This window comes from Mirounga angustirostris, unplaced genomic scaffold (genome assembly GCF_029215605.1).
Source record: "Mirounga angustirostris isolate CCGP_5_RB_7025 unplaced genomic scaffold, mMirAng1.0.hap1 SCAF_16, whole genome shotgun sequence".
NCBI lineage: Eukaryota > Metazoa > Chordata > Mammalia > Carnivora > Phocidae > Mirounga > Mirounga angustirostris.
Window position 1 is genome coordinate 47,173,916 of NW_026991724.1, and position 16,193 is coordinate 47,190,108.

A 16,193-nucleotide genomic window follows, 5' to 3' on the forward strand; every position below is an offset into this window, starting at 1 on the left:
CACATCAGGCCAACCCTTTCACTTCACAGTCTCAGTCTCCTCATCTGTAAAATAGGCACTACACTCCTACTAGCTCACAGGAGTCTATAAAACAGGCATAACCGGGCGCCTGGGTGGCTCAGTCGTTAAGCGTCTGCCTTTGGCTCAGGTCATGATCCCAGAGTCCTGGGATCGAGCCCCGTGTCGGGCTCCCTGCTCAGCGGGAAGGCTGCTTCTCCCTCTCCCACTCCCCCGCTTGTGTTCCCTCTCGCTATGTCTCTGTCAAATAAATTAAATCTTTAAAAAAACAAAAAAAAAAACACGCATAACCATACCTATCCTGCAGGTGCGTTTTTGAGATACAAAAGAGCTCACGTGTGTAAAAGGGGTGCCACACGCCTGACCTACTGTGGAGGGCCAATAAACTCCAGCAGTTCACTAGCTCTGGAAATGACCTGCCTCTCTGTGCTTCAGTTTCCCCTTCCAACACGGAGATCGTGCAACAGTCCCTACGGCTCTAGGATGTATTCAGCAAGTTAATCTATGTGAAGCATTGAATAGTGTGTGGTACACAGAACGCACTCAATAAATGTCAGCCATCAGTCTCACAATTATTGTTTTTATTGCTGCTGTTAACCCCATCAGGCAAACCCTCTAAAAGCTGGCAGAAAGAGACCAGAGAAACAAACCCCTAGTGGAGAAAAATTCTAGAGCCTCACAGTCTCGAAGAGACTCAAGGACCTCTAGGAACCACTACCAGAGAAGCCGGTCAGCTTGGAAGCCAAGGATGTGGACCAGCCTTTGACCACATCACCAGCCCCCATTAGCTGGGTCAATGAGGGACTATAGCCAGCCCTCCGGGAACTCCAGACCCGGGGCAAAGGCTACTGGGCAAGCCAAGGTCACGAGCTGGCCTAGGGAGCCCGGGCACTGGCTCCAAGCATTCACTCAGTGACCACACTGAGAAACTAGATCTGTGGGGGTTTTGGCTACCCTAAGTCCTCCAGAGAAACCTTCCTCCCTGGTTCGAGTTGGGCCAGGGCACCCCCACCCAGGTCCCCTTGGCCTGTGCAGAGAGGAACAGCTGGGAAAACAGCTCTCAGCCTCATTGTCGCCTAGTGGTGAGACCAACTGTTATCGCCTGGTGGGGAGCGTAAACACGATAGGAGGCAGGACAGCTAACCAGGGAGTCACAAACAGCCTCATGACTGGGATGGAGACTGCCATGATCTGTACTGGTGCCTGGCTCCTCTGCACCCACCGCCAAGCAAGGTCTGGCCAGGGCTGAATTGGGAAGAGAGGACAAGGTTGAAAGGCAGACCATGGAGGACCAACCTGATTACTCCCTCTCGCTGAGCCTAAGCAGAGAGGAAGAGGGTCTTCAGAATCCCAAGGATCTAGAAGTCCCCAGCCACCTTCCCTTGGCAGGGAGGTATCCCTTTAAACACTCCTTCCTCCTAAGTCTTAACAAGCAGATCCAGGGGACACAGCTCCTCAAATCTAAGCTCAATACCTCCTCCCCTCCCTAATATGGAGCCGAAAACTTCAGACAGAGGCTTCTAAGACATCTCCTGCCCATAGAAACAAAGAATTTGCCGCAGCAGTGCCCCACACACCTTAAAATGAGGTTTAGTAATATGAAAAGGTTGTGGGAAAGACAGCAATCCCAGCGACCATCCAGTTCCCCCCCAAAGTCATTAAGAAGTTCAATAGCGACCCTCCCTCCTCCGGCTCAGTGTAAACCCCCAAGCCCCACCCACCAAACTCGGGAGGCAAAGCCCTTCCTCAACACTCCGCATTACCGCCCTCCCAAAATACTCCCCTCAACACCCACTGGGGCCTGCCCCCCTCACCCCCGCGCGTCCCTCAACGATTATAAACATCACAAGCCTCCTCCTTTGATACAGCGCTCCTCCACGCTCTCAGGATGCCCCCCCCAGCACCTCAATGGTATAACCCACACGGCGCTACCCGGGCCGCACTTGGTACAGCTCCCTCCGCAGCAGCCCCCCACCGCCCTAAACACGCTAGAGGAAAAGCGCCCACAGCCCCGAATAGGTACAACCCCTACACGTCGTGAGGCGCGCGCCGCTCCTCCGCCCGCCCCCCCCGCCATGGCTCAGCTCTCGCACACCGGGCGGGCTCCCTTCCCATCCCACTGGTTCAGTCCGCAGCTCCTCAGTGGTTCGGTCCCCGCACTTCGGTGTGCCCCCCCGCGCCGCCTCAGTGGTACGGCCAGCCGCCCCCGCCCCCGGCCCCTCAGGCGTAGTCCGACCGCCCCCGCGCAGCCGCCCCCACTCAGTCCCGGAAGGGGGGGCTCGAGGACGGCGGTCCCCGCCCGGCAGGCACTGGTGGTACGGCCCGACGCCGCACTGCGGGGGGTCCGGACGCGACCATCGCTGGGGGAGGCGCCCGGGGACACGCGCTGGCGCACTCACCTGTCACCGGCGGCCGCCCAGCCTCTCCGGCGGGGCCCTACTCCCGCCCATCGCCACGCCGCGCTTGGTCCCGCTCCTTGTGTTTCCTGGCGCCGGCAACTGCAGCAGCAGCGGCAACGCCTTCTCCGAGCCAGGCCCAACGGCTCGCGCGGCGCGGCCCCCCCCGCCCCCTCCCCCCAGCCCCCGCTTACCGCCCCCTCCCACCCGCTGGCCGGAAATACCGCCTTCTCCCGCCACAAACAGGAACTGACGTAAAAGAGCGAGAGAGATGAACTCGGAGAGCGCTAGAGCGCAGGCGGAAGGCCGGGCAAGAGGCTGACTCAGAGCGGGACGCCTGCGTACTTTAGGCAAGTTTGGGTCGAGGTGGGCTAGCGAGGTGCCACGCGCAGGCGCCGGACGGAAAGAAGAGACACGATTGCGCAGGCGCAGCAGGACTCTGACGCCCGCCTTCCCTAAAGGCTCGCCGCAGTGGTACTTCCCGGCAGCCCCTGGTCCTTATTTACATACGCTTTGATCTCGCTTTACTGTGATCTCGCCTTTCCCTTCGGTTCCGAGGCTCTTAAAGAGCCCTGGAGCGGGGTTTATGAGAGTTGTCTTTTCACTGTGTCCCGTCACTGCGAGCACAGGCTCTGAAGCCTCACAAACCCAGCTTTGCATTTCCTTGCTGGTGATAGTAGACAGAAGACTTCACCGTCTTCTGTGCCTGTGTGTCCAAATCTGCAAAATGGAAACAGAGTTGCGTCACTGGGCTATTGGACTTTTTTATGTAAATAGAGCAGTTTATAGCAATTAGACACTCTGGGACTCCAAAATATTAATCCTACCTGCCTATCATATATGTGCAATTAAATAGGGATATAACTTTTTTTAACAGGGTAACTTGGTCCTAAAAAGGCTTTAAGATCGCCTTGTAAGAAAAGAGTTTTGCAGGGGCATCTGGGTGGCTCAGTCGTTTAGCGTCTGCCTTGGGCTCAGGTCATGATCCCAGAGTCCTGGGATCCAGCCCCGCATCGGGCTCCCTGCTCTGCAGGAAGCCTGCTTCTCCCTCTCCCACCCCCCCTGCTTGTGTCCCCTCTCTCGCTGTGTGTCTCTCTGTCAAATAAATAAATAAAATCTTCAAAACAAAAAAAAGAAAGAGCTTTGCAGAGATCGTGGTCCACCTGTCAGCTAGTGTCCTAGGCATCTGTCTCCCAGTCCTTCTCTCTCAAAGGTTGGGTCGGGCTTGCTGCCTTCTGAATTTGGGTTCCAGTGTTCCACAGAGCTTGGCAGGTATGCATTGGTTAGGGCATACTTCTAGAAGCCCTAGCTAGGAGTTGAAGAACCCTAATTCCACGTAAGTCTGTGAGAGTGACGCAGGCAATCCAGCTCAGAGGTGGGCCTTAGTTTCCTCAGAGGTAAAGGTAATACTGGAACTAGACCTTAGCTAATGGGTTTCCAGCTTGGAACTTGCTGCTCTGTATCCCTTACTCATGGGCTTCCCCCAGCACAGTGTTGATAACCCGCCAATACCTCCCCCACCCAAGCCCTGATCATTTTAGTCTCTTACTGTCTGGTGACAGGTCTGTCTCAGAGCCCCACGAGGGAAAAGACCAGGACTGCCTCAATCGTCACTGTGTAGCTAACACTGCCCAGCAAAAGTCTTGGCACAGAATATGCTCTTGGGGAATATTTGTTTCAAGAATTAGTCCTTTCCGCTCTAATCTAGACTCAATGTCACTGTGGCCTACCCTCTTTGCCCCCTTCTGTGCTGAACAGTTCATCGCCCATTCCCCTATTTCCGAGTCTTCCCGAGTTAACTGGAATATCTGCCCGTCCCGGGATGGATTACAACACATAGAGATCTCACTGAAACCTCCCGTGTGCTTGTGTATAAATTCTGTGGGGCACCAGTGGTCAAGGATAATGGCTTTCAACCTAAGACCTAGTACACACATAGGTATACTTACCTATGTACATATATACTTGTATGAAAGTGTCATCAAATACTATTTACTGGTATGTATCATGCACTCAGATTTTTTTCCCCCCAGTGCTGTTCGAGGCCCTGCTAAACTGATTTTCTGACCCACTAAAGGGTCATGCCTTGCAGTTTAAAAAACACTAGCCTGAGGGTGAACAACACTCACTGGCTTTGGAGATAGGCCTGCCTTTCCTGTGTCAAAATAACTTCACTTCTCTCATTGCAAAACAGTATCAATAGAATTGACTTAGCAATTGTTACAGGCCAGATTCTGTTCTTGACACAGTTCCACCAAGGCTATCCTGTTGCCATCAACACCATCTTGGAGGTCAGGTACAACAGTACTTAAGGAGCTTGCTCGAGGTCCCAGGACACATTAGGGGTAAGACAGGATTTGAACCCAAGCCGTCTGATACAAGAGTCTGTGCTTTGAATTCATATCTTGCTGGAAAATGGGAAGTCATAGCCCTGTTAATGCCCCGGCAGACCACTTAATTATCACTTGGGAGCCTCAGTCCCTCAATTTCCAAAACAAAGGTGATTGAGGAGAAAACTCCCTAAAACCTCAAATTGTTCTATACCTTCTAATCAATTCTGCAAATGCCCTGCCTATAACTGTAAAGATGAACTACACACGCACTTCTGCGGAGATGGGCCAGTAGCTTCTCATCGGAAGGTTGCCCAAGGGCCTCTTGATTCAGAAAGAATGATTAAGAATCCTTTCCTGATGGGCGGAGAGGGCATCTCATCAAAATACCCTTCTGTCGCCACGGAGCAGAAGTCAGGCCCTAGAATATATTTCAAACCTTGTCAGAGATGGGGCTCCCAGTGGTGACTGGACACGTTGCATGGACCAACCATCAGGAACCTCTTAGGGGCAGGCGCCTGAGTGGCTCAGTCGTTAAGCGTCTGCCTTTGGCTCAGGTCATGATCCCAGGGTCCTGGGATCGAGCCCTGCATCGGGCTCCCTGCTCAGCGGGAAGCCTGCTTCTCCCTCTCCCACTCCCCCTGCTTGTGTTCCCTCTCTCGCTGTCTCTGTCAAGTAAATAAATAAAATCTTAAAAAAAAAAAAAAAAAAAAAAGAACCTCTTAGGGGCGTCTGGATGGCTCAGTGGGTTAAGCGGCTGCCTTCGGCTTGGGTCATGATCCCGGGGTCCTGGGATCGAGCCCCACATGGGCTCCCTGCTCAGTGGGGAGCCTGTTTCTCCCTCTGCCACACTCCCCCCGCTTGTGCGCTCTCTCCAATGAATCAATAAAATCTTAAAAAAAAAAAAAAAGAACCTCTTAGTAGCTGCAAACAGGGAGCTTCCACTCCATCCGCACAAGGTCTGGGGGGGTCTGTGGCAGTAGTGAAGCTGGCCATGGGGAGGAACCCTCTCTGCCACCCGGGCAGTCAGGAGATACAAGCAGGAGGACTCAGATTTACCCCCTTCTTCATCCTAAGCAGAGCATTTTCAGGGGGAGAAAGTCCATAGCATTGATCCGATCCTCAAAGAAGTCTGGAACTTAAAAAAAAAAAAGTTTTTATTTAAGAGAGTTTCCCATGTTCCACAGAAATGTTGAAATATCTTTGACTCCCCAGCCAGAAGTTTACTAAGGCCCCAACCCAGATGCTACTGTTTGGGAAGATCCTTTTAGAGTAAATTTAAGGGTTCGACAGAAGTACAGATGAGCTTCAGGGATTCTGTAAATGTTGGTTCTAGTTTCCTTTTTATACAATATGTTTCTGTTTCAAAAATTGTACATGGAAGACACCATGCGTCGTGCACATTCAACTTTTTAACACATCGGAGATTCCCAAAACATTGACGTGGTCACGAGAGGCTAACACTCTTGTAGGCAGACCTTGGGATGAAGCTTTTTCTACTCTTGGTAAGATCAAACACTTTCCATCTGCTCTGAATACATAGATGGCTTCCCATCACATGTGGAATAAAAGCTAAAGGCCTCATCATAGCCTTCAGGGCCCTCACGGGAGCTGCCCCTGCTTATCTTTCTAATTTTATCTCAAGCTCCTCTTGCCCTTGACCACCATGTTCTGGACACACTAACCTCTGCCCCTCCCAAAAATACAAGCTTGTTTCCACCCTGGGGCCGTTTCACTTGCTGTTCCCTTTGCCTGGACTATTTACCTCCCTGATCCTGATCTTTGCATGACAAGCTCTTTCTTGTCTTTCAGAATTGAGTTCAAATCTCACGTCCTTAGAGTCTTTCCTTGCCCACCCCAAATCCAAAAGAGCCACACTGTTACTAGTTCTGAAAACATTTGAATTCCTGACCTAGCACTTAACGCTAAAGAATATTTTTGTTAAAAAAAGAATATTTTTGTTGTTGATGTTGTAGCTGTCTTCCCCCAAACCAGAATATAAATTTGCCCATGAGGGTGAAGACCTTGTCTTGGGTGGGCACCACTGTATTCCCACCCACTAGAACAATGCCCGGCACACAGTTAGGACTTGCGGGTCAATGAATAGTTGTTGACTGAATGTGGTTTTGTTTGTTTGGGTTTTTTTTTTAAGATTTTATTTATTTGAGAAAGACAGAGCACAAGCGGTGGGGAGAGGCAGAGGAAGAAGCAGACTCCTCCCTGAGCAGGGAGCCCGATGTGGGGCTTGATTCCAGGACCCTGAGATCATGACCTGAGCTGAAGGCAGATGCTTAACCAACTGAGATCCTCGCCCTAGTAGCTTTAACCTTTTTAGTCAAAACCACATTCAGGGCCGCCTAGGTGGCTCAGTTGGTTAAGCGTCTGCCTTTGGCTCAGGTCATGATCTCCGGGGTCCTGGGATGGAGCCTCGCATCAGGCTCCCTGCTCAGTGGGGAGTCTGCTTCTCCCTCTCCCTCTGCCCCCCTCCTCACTGCGCATGCTCTCACTCTCTCTCTCTCTCTCTCTCAAATAATAAATAAATAAAATATATTTTTTTAAAAGCGGTGGGGGTGAATTTTACTTCAGGTTTGTATTTGTCCACTCTCAAAAAGTTGAACAAATAATAATCTCTGAACATTTATTAGTGAATTCCCACATTTCAGGGACATTGCTAGGAACTATACCCATGACGTTAAATGATTCTGCAGGTAGAAGGCTCTGTAAGGTTTATTTTGCAGGAATAAACATAGGCCCAAGGAGGAGAAGCCTCTTACCAAATACCACGTTGCCAGAATGTTGTGATGGCCAGATCCATTCCCACAGATGTCTCAGGCCAAGTCCTCACTTTTATACAAAGCACTGGACTTTACATGTATGGGCCCAGATTTGAGAAACAGAAAGTCACATTTTATGCTGAAGCATATGGATTTGAAACAGTGAAATACTTAAAACAGAGTTTCCTACATTATTAAGAAAAATTGAGATAATATGAATGTTACCTAATTTTTTTTTTAAAGATTTTATTTATTTATCTGACAGAGACAGACACAGCGAGAGAGGGAACACAAGTAGGGGGAGAGGGAGAGGGAGAAGCAGGCCTCCCGGCGAGCAGGGAGCCCGATGCGGGGCTCGATCTCAGGACCCTGGGATCATGACCTGAGCCGAAGGCAGACGCTTAACCGACTGAACCACCCAGGCGCCCTTCACCTAACTTTTTTTAGGTTCTCAATCCTTCACAGCTGCCCGGCTCAGTGGTTTATAAACTATTCCTGCTGTTGCCACAAGATGGCGCAATATGAACTGGCCATCTCCAGGGGAACGCAGGCTGCCTTGCAGGCATCAAGCCTTCCCTGAGCCAGTGGAGGGAACTTTGTGCTGTTACTTAAACGTTGAGTGTAAAGGAAGCTGGCATGACACCTAAATGGAACACGTGATCCAGAATTGGACTGTGAGCCGGGAGGCGGGGGGGGGGGGGGGGGGGGGGGGGGGGGGAGATGGCCATAAGGAACATTATTGGGACAGTTGACGAAATTGAAGGATGAACTGGTGTTTAGAGGAATACTGTATGTTAAATGTCTAGGTTTTGATAGTTACACTGTGCTTATGGAAGAGAATGTTCTTGTTTTCAGGAAGTACACACTGAAGTATTATGAGGTTAAGGGGCATGATGTTCTTCAACTGAACTTTCAAATGGTTCAAAACACGTATATGTGTGTGCATATGCGTGTGTGTACACGCATGCGCTCATGGAGAAGGGGACAGGGAAGAGGGAACAATAAGACAAATGGAGCAGACAGTTAGCAAATCTGGATAAATAACATACAGAAATCAGGGGTGCCTGGGTGGCTCAGTTGGTTGAGCATCAGACTCCTGATTTTGGCTCAGGTCTTGATCTCAGACATGAGAAACCCCTTGTACCATTCTTGCTACTTTTCTAGAAGTTTACAATTATATTATTTTTGAGAGAGAGAGAGCGTGCACAAGCTGGGGGGGAGGGGGCAAAGAGAGAGAGAGAATCCCAAACAGGCTCCATGCCCAGGGCAGAGCCTGACATGGGGCTCAATCTCACAACCCTGAGATCATGACCTGAGCTGAAACCAAGAGTGGGAAGCCTAACCGACTGAGCCACCCAGGCGCCTGAAGCTTACAGTCATATTAAAATAAATAGTTACCGGGGTGCCTGGGTGGCTCAGTCGTTAAGCGTCTGCCTTTGGCTCAGGTCATGATCCTACAGTCCTGGAATTGAGCCCCACATCAGGAAACCTGCTTCTCCCTCTCCCACTCCCCCTGCTTGTGTTCCCTCTCTTGCTGTGTCTCTCTCTGTCAAATAAATAAATAAAATCTTTTAAAAATAATAAATAGTTACCCAAAAATCTTTTTTTGTAGCCAATGAGAATGTCATGAAAGAGTTCTTTAAGTGTTGGTGCTGAAAATCATCAATTTCAGAGATAAAATTAGATGACAACACTGTGCCAGGCACTGTGAAGCCCTTCACAATCATCCTGTGCGGTGGATGCTACCATTACTCCCATCTTATTGTAGAAGAAACAAGCCCAGAGAGGCTGAGTAACCCGCCCAAGATCACGCAGCTACAGAGCTCATGCATTTTAACCATAACAGACCATCAGGAAGGCCAAACGATGGCCACGATACGCTATACTGGTCATTTAGGAACAAGCACTGCACTCAGTGTGAGAGGCCAGAAAAGGCAGCTTTAGGGAAAAGCTTTGAAGCAATGAAGGTAGGTTTATGTGCTCTGAACCCCTGCCTCAACTTGATAGTCAAGTCTATGCCAAAGTCAGTCTTGAATTATGCAAGATTTAGCCAAGATAAAATTGGGAAATCAAGTGGCTGCTGATTCGGAGGTGAATGAACCTGCTAGCCATTAGCCTGGGTGGAAAAATTATACTATTCCTCAAACAAATCTGATTATTCTCTATATTTACTTGTAACATAAATTCAAACTTGTAAAACATAGGTACAGTCCCTTTGCCCCTGCAATCTAACTCCTAGGTATCTGCCCAATGCATACGTCCACACATAAGCAAAATGTGGTGGACACAAGAGGCCCTGTCTGTGATAGAAAGACCTGGAAACCACTAGGTTCCCCAGTAAGAGATTGGTTCAGTATCTCAAGGTGCATCCACACAAGGGGACACCATGCAGCTACTTGAAAAGGACGCTCTTTCCAATAAGCACGTTAAAAGGCATTTAACATCACTGGCCATCAGGGAAATGCGAATCAAAGCCACAATAAAATGGTATCATTTCACACCCACTAGGATGGCCACAATCAAAAAGACAATGTGGGGGTGAGCATGTGGAGAAATTAGAACCCCGTACACCACTGGTGGAAATGTAAAGTGGCGCAACCACTTTGGAAAACAGTCCAGCAGTTCCTCAAAGGGTTAAAATAAAATCGACGTACAGCCCAACAACTCAACTCCTAGGTACAGACCCAGGAGAACTGAAAACATGTCCACACAAACACCTGTCCATGGGTGTTCAGAGCAGTATTAATTCATAATGGCCAAAAAGTAGCAACAACCAACATGTCCATCACCTTGACAAACAAAATGTGAAAAATCCACACACTGCAACATTATTCATCAATTTTGGAAAAATGAAGTACTATGGAAGATCTATGGCATCACATGGACGGACCTCAGAAACATGCTAAGTGAAAGAAGTCAGACACAGAAGGCCACACACTGTATGATTCCATTTATATGAAATGTTTAGAAAAGGCAAATTCTATAGAGACAGATTAGTGGTTGCCCAGGGCTTGGAGCGGGGGGCAGACTATGGGAGGACTTGAAGAAAGATGGTTAAGGGGGAGGGGGTTTCTTTCTGGGGTAACGAAAAAATCCTAAAAGTCTAGTGATAGATACACAACTCTGTGAATAACTAACAGCCACTGAATTGTGTGCTTTAAACGAGTGAATGGATATGTGAATTCTATCTCAATAAAGTTTGTGTGTCTATGTGTTTTTTAATTGTTTTAGAATTGTTTTTGTTTTTTTTTTAAAGATTTTATTTATTTATTCATGAGAGACAGAGAGAGAGAGAGAGGCAGAGGCAGAGGGAGAAGCAGGCTCCCCGCGGAGCAGGGAGCCCAATGAGGAACTCAATCCCAGGACCCTGGGATCATGACCTGAGCTGAAGGCAGACGCTTAACCGACTGAGCCAACCAAGCGTCCCAGAATTGTTTTTAATTGTTAAGAGATACCAAAAAGCATAAAGAATAATACAATGAACACCTGTGTGCCCACTGCCCAGCTTTAAAAACCATGCCTATGCTGTTGGGAGGTTTTTAATTTTTAAGTAATTTCTGCACCCAGTGTGGGGCTCAAACTCACCACCCCATGATCAAGAGTCGCGCGCCCCCACCGCCTGAGCCAGCCAGGCACCCCCACCATTCCTAGACTGTTGAATCTTTTCATGCCCTCTCCAATCACATCCCACCCCCCTCCTGGAGGGAACCATTACCCCACATTTGGAGTGTATCTTTCCTATGCATTTCATACATTTGCTACATTTTAAATAGTAAAGTGATTAAATTCTTAATAAATATTTAAGTAGTAAATAGTTTGCGTATTTTAAAACTACACGTATTCGTCTGCAATTTGCTTTTTGCACTCAAATGTTTTTGCTTTATTCATATTGATACGTGCGACACTAGTTCATTTCATTGATGTACAATATATCGCATCCAGTACACCATACAGTACATCCGATATTGATGGGTAATTTGCCCAGATGGCCACAAAACCATCTCTCATCCCCCCACACTCTTCTTCCCAGGAGACACTGACATTTCTGTCATTGAGAGGCAGGGTCTATGGTCCCGTCCCCTCTAATCTGGGCAGAAGTGAAGCAACGTGACTTCCAATGTTAGCTCAGAACAGGCAATATGGTCTTCCCTGGCTCTCTTGAGCAGCACGCTGTTGGAACCCAGCCACTGTGTTGTGAGGAAGCCCAGGCCACGTGCAGAAGCCATATGTAGGCATTCTGGCTGATAGCCCAAGCTGAGGTCTGAGCTAAGTGGCAGGGTTAACCACCGAACGACTGGGGAAGCATTCAAGAGGACATTGGCCCCAGCCGATACCTTACTGCAACCACAAGAGAGCCCCAAGTGACACAGTCTAACTGAGCCCAGTCAACCCCCAGAAGTACAAGAGGTAATAACTATTGATTTAAGCCAGTAAGTTTTGAGGCAATTCATTGTGCATTAGATAATTGGAACGAGGCCCTGTTGCGTCCATTCTCCAGTTGAGGGACAGCTGGGTTTGCTTCCAAGTTAATGCTATTACAAACAGTGATCCTATGAACACTCTTATGTACATGTCTCTGTATGCACGTGTAAGTTTCTCCAGCATGGTAATGGCCGGGTTGGGGAGTATCACATCTTCAATTACACTACAACCTACCAAATTATTTTCCAAAACGGTTGCTACCAACTGACACTCCTAAAGCAGTGTACCACACTCCCATCACTCCAAATCTTCCCCAACACTGGGGACTTTAAATGTTGTGCCAATCCCCTGGGCACAAAACAGTCTTATTGTATATGTATATGTCTTTTGTACCTTTGATTTTTTTTTTTAAGATTTTATTTATTTATTTATTTGAGAGAGAGAGAGATAGCAAGAGAGAACATGAGTGGGGAAGAGAGGGAGAAGCAGGCTCCCTGCTGAGCAAGGAGCCCGATGCAGGGCTCGATCCCAGGACCCTGGGATCATGACCTAGGCCGAAGGCAGTGGCTTAACCGACTGAGCCACCCAGGCACCCCCTGTACCTTTGATTTTTTTACTGTTTGCATGAATTGATCCAAATAAACATTGAAATGTACACTAATACATTCTTGCTTTCCTATTTTGAACATGCTTGATATATATTGGGGTCCCATATTAAGATAGCATTTCTTAAAAAGGAGGTGTTGCCCCAGTGGCAACGAGCTCATCTCATGCCTAGATCTGGGTTTCGATTCTCAGTCACCGTTCTAAATAAAATAAGCTGGGGCTCCTTGGAGAAATGGTGGGCTCTAGAACCAGGGCAGGAAGTATACAAGACGAGCCTGGAGTATCTGCAGTGCCAGAAAGTACAGAATCCTAAAAATAAAAACACAAAAACACCCACCCCCCAATAATGGAAGTCGGTCAAAGGACCCAGGAGCCAACTGCAAGAGTCCCCAAATGCCAAAGCTAGAATAACGTGAACAAAATAAATCAAGTAGTACTGGATATGACCCAAAATATAAAATAAGTACCCAAGAGTCCCTACTGATGAAAAGAAAATGATTGAATAAGTTAATAGAGAAAAGAGACGCATCTCCCTTGCAGAAGAATTCCCAGATTTATTTAGAATTTATGCCGGTACTTTGCCCTCAAGGAGGTGAAACATAAGCTCCGTGCTCCTTAGGTGTGGGCTTAAAGGAGTGACTGACTTCCGTTCCAAGAGTTCAGTACGGAAAGGGAGAGGAACGTGACAGTGGAGAAGTCTGGCAAACAGCAGGCAATCAAGCCAGGTAATCAAGGTTAGCATCAACAGGGATCCATCCTGTGGAGAGTACGTACCCTAGACATGCCGGGTTAAAATGCCACTTTACCTCTGAGCTCTTCCTCTGAAAAACACGTAACCCTGGTCTAATAACGAGAAAGGCAAATTCCAATGGAGGGACAATCTCTAATAGAGATTGCCCAGTATTCTTCAAAACCGTCAAGACCATCACCCCACAACCAAGAGGGGCCTAAGGAGGCATGACAACTCCCTATGTGTCTACACAAATGCTGGACAACACAAATGTAACATGGGCTCCTGGAACAGAAAAATATATTAAAACTAAGGAAGAAGCTAAGGAAATCTGAATAACGATGGGCTTTAACATTCACGACATCAACATTGGTTCATTCGTTGTAATGAATGAAGCACAATACTGTAAGATACTAATAATAAGGGAAACTGGATGTGGGGTATATGGGAGCTCTATCCTATGTGTACTTCTGTAGGCCTGACATTGTTCTACAAAATGAAGTCCAGAAAATAAAGTCTTAAAACACAAATGTAAAAAGGCGAGGCTCCTGGCCCTGGCATCAGACCCAGTCCTGCCACTTGCCAGCTGGCTCAGGCTTTGAAGTTTGCGGAGGACCCGGCGTTCACAAAGCAGGTAAAGTTCAGTGTAGGTGAACATCAGACCGTCAGAGGCGGGTGTATAGAAGCAGGACTCACCAAACTAAGTCAGCTCAGATCCCCAAAGGAGGGAAAGGAGGGATCGAGGTGGTCACAGCCCAACGCCTGGCCCATCCGGACGGCACCAGGCTGAGACACTGGAGGGAGGGGCAGTGGGGCTGCCTATCACAAGCACCCAAAGTTCCCTGATGTGAGCGACCAGAGGAGGTGGCCTCATCCCAAGATCACCATCCAAACAGAATCATCCCCCGGGGCTGGCTCAGATCTGGCTCTCTGATTTACCATGAGCCCTAGGCCCACTGTACCTGCAGTTCACATCTGTTCATGGGATGAGAATAGGAAGCCCCTGAACTTCATGCTGTTGCCCTTTCCCGGAGGACTCGGTAAGTCTGCTGACTTCACAGAGCCTTAGTACTTCCTGGCACAAAGATGTGGTGTTAGCTCTCAGCATTCCCCAACCTGCTCCCTCCGGGGGTCTCCAGCTACAAGAGTCCAATGGCTCTGAAGTCCCTTTTGGAATGGGGCGACAAGTGTTATGAATGAATCATCTGGAAAATGCCAATGATCTCAGAGGAGAGCCTGGTTCGGATTTGCTATTGACCAAATACCAGTATTTGCACTGAAGTGACATAATTGGAATTCTGAACTGACCCCACATGCAACAAGGTTATCTATCCATTGAAGTACTGCTTGTAATAGCCAGAGACTGGAAGCAACCTGAGTTCCCTTCCAGAAAGGGCTGGTTAAGTAAATATACGTGTGTGCTTATATATGCGTTACTATTATCTTCCTCTGTCTGTATGCCTGTAGGAGTGTGTGTGTCTGTCTGTCTGACTGTCTGTCTGCAAAGCACACACACCATAAACACATCTCTGGAAGGGTTCCTCGAGATACTGGAGATACTGGTGGCCTCTGAGGAGGGGACTGGGGGGCTAGGAGACTCAGGAAGGAACTTCTCCCCATAAAGCTTTTTGTATCTTTTGCATTTTGAACCATGTGAATGTATAATAGCTCAAAAATATTTAATACAACCAGAGGAACAATAACGCACTGCTGTGGGTCACAGATGTGGAGGTTGGTGTGGGGGCATCGCCAAATCAAATGGCAGGGATTCTGAGGCACGGGAGGTGTCTGGTCCGGTCCAGCCAGCAGACGGTGGCAGGATGGGGCGTGACTCTCAAGGCCTGCAGCGTCCCAAATCTGTAAATGCTTCCTACGGCAAGTTGATGCGGTGGTGGTGGGGGAACATGTACATGTAGATAACTCTAGAAAATCCAAAACTCCTAACCTAGGACCCCACCCTCGTCTTTCCAAAAGGTCCTTGTTTTAAACTGCATTCGAGACAGCACAGGGCAGGGGTCAAGGGGCAAGGCTGCCGGTCAGCGGGGTGACACCTTGGGCACTGCACTCCCCTCTGGGTGTCCGTAAAGAGCAACAGTGACCTGACTTCCCTCACGCAGATGAGCCTTTCATGGTTAAGTGAACTATTCGTGTTTTTACATCATTAAACATAAAGAAGCTACCCAGGGGGGCGCCTGGGTGGCCCAGTTGGTTGGGCGACTGCCTTCAGGTCGGGTCATGATTCCAGAGTCCTGGGATCGAGTTCCACATCGGGCTCCCGGCTCATCAGGGAGCCTGCTTCTCCTCTGACCCTCTCCCCTGTCATGCTGTTTCTCTCTCTCTCTCAATAAATAAAATCTTTAAAAAAAAAAAAAGAAATTACCCAGGGCTCTTAAATTTAGTAACACAGAGTTGAAGAGCAGTAAGGAAAGTGCGGAGGCGTGCGAGCCCCTCCTTGGGGCACCACCACCACGAAGGGGCAGCCTCCGGAATCACCACTGTCCACGTCCACTGCCCTCCAGAGGCCTGACCTCACGCAGTGCCCCGCGGGCCTCGCCTGGGCCCTACCACCAGCCCTCACAGCGACGCCCAGCCCTTCACACCCCGGGCCCCGTGCTCGGCCCACTGCCCAACACACAGCAGCCCCCCGACGTGACAGGACTCAAAACCCACAAATAAACAGACAATCGGCTCAGGAAGATGACACAGGTCTGGGGACGGATGGTGGTGATGGTTATACAGCAACAGGAATGTACTTAATGCCACTGGACAGGGCCCTTACAGATGGTTAAAATGGTCACTCATGTATATTTTACCGCATTAAAAAAAAAAAAAAAATGGATGAAGTCTCATCTCATCCTCACCTGCTCTTAGGTCTCCCAAACTGCAGCCCATTCCTTGCTAATCACATCAGTTCTGT

At 48.7% G+C, this 16,193-nt stretch overlaps 2 protein-coding genes across 3 annotated transcripts in view; both read right to left on the reverse strand.

The window, feature by feature from the left end:
- Positions 1–2,578, reverse strand: part of AKT2 (AKT serine/threonine kinase 2) — a 48,022-nt gene extending 45,444 nt beyond the window's left edge. The window contains exon 1 of one of the 2 annotated variants that reach the window (XM_045891528.3): positions 2,418–2,578. The gene's annotated coding sequence lies outside the window, so the exon portion shown is untranslated. The remainder of the gene's footprint in view (positions 1–2,417) is intronic. The other variant, XM_045891534.3, reaches the window with a different exon arrangement.
- A 362-nt stretch (positions 2,579–2,940) lies between these two features.
- CUNH19orf47 (chromosome unknown C19orf47 homolog) overlaps positions 2,941–16,193 on the reverse strand; it is a 33,543-nt gene continuing 20,290 nt past the window's right edge. The window contains exons 9-10 of the transcript XR_010408267.1: positions 5,659–5,882; positions 2,941–3,134 (exon numbers count right to left, since the gene is read on the reverse strand). The gene's annotated coding sequence lies outside the window, so the exon portion shown is untranslated. The remainder of the gene's footprint in view (positions 3,135–5,658; positions 5,883–16,193) is intronic.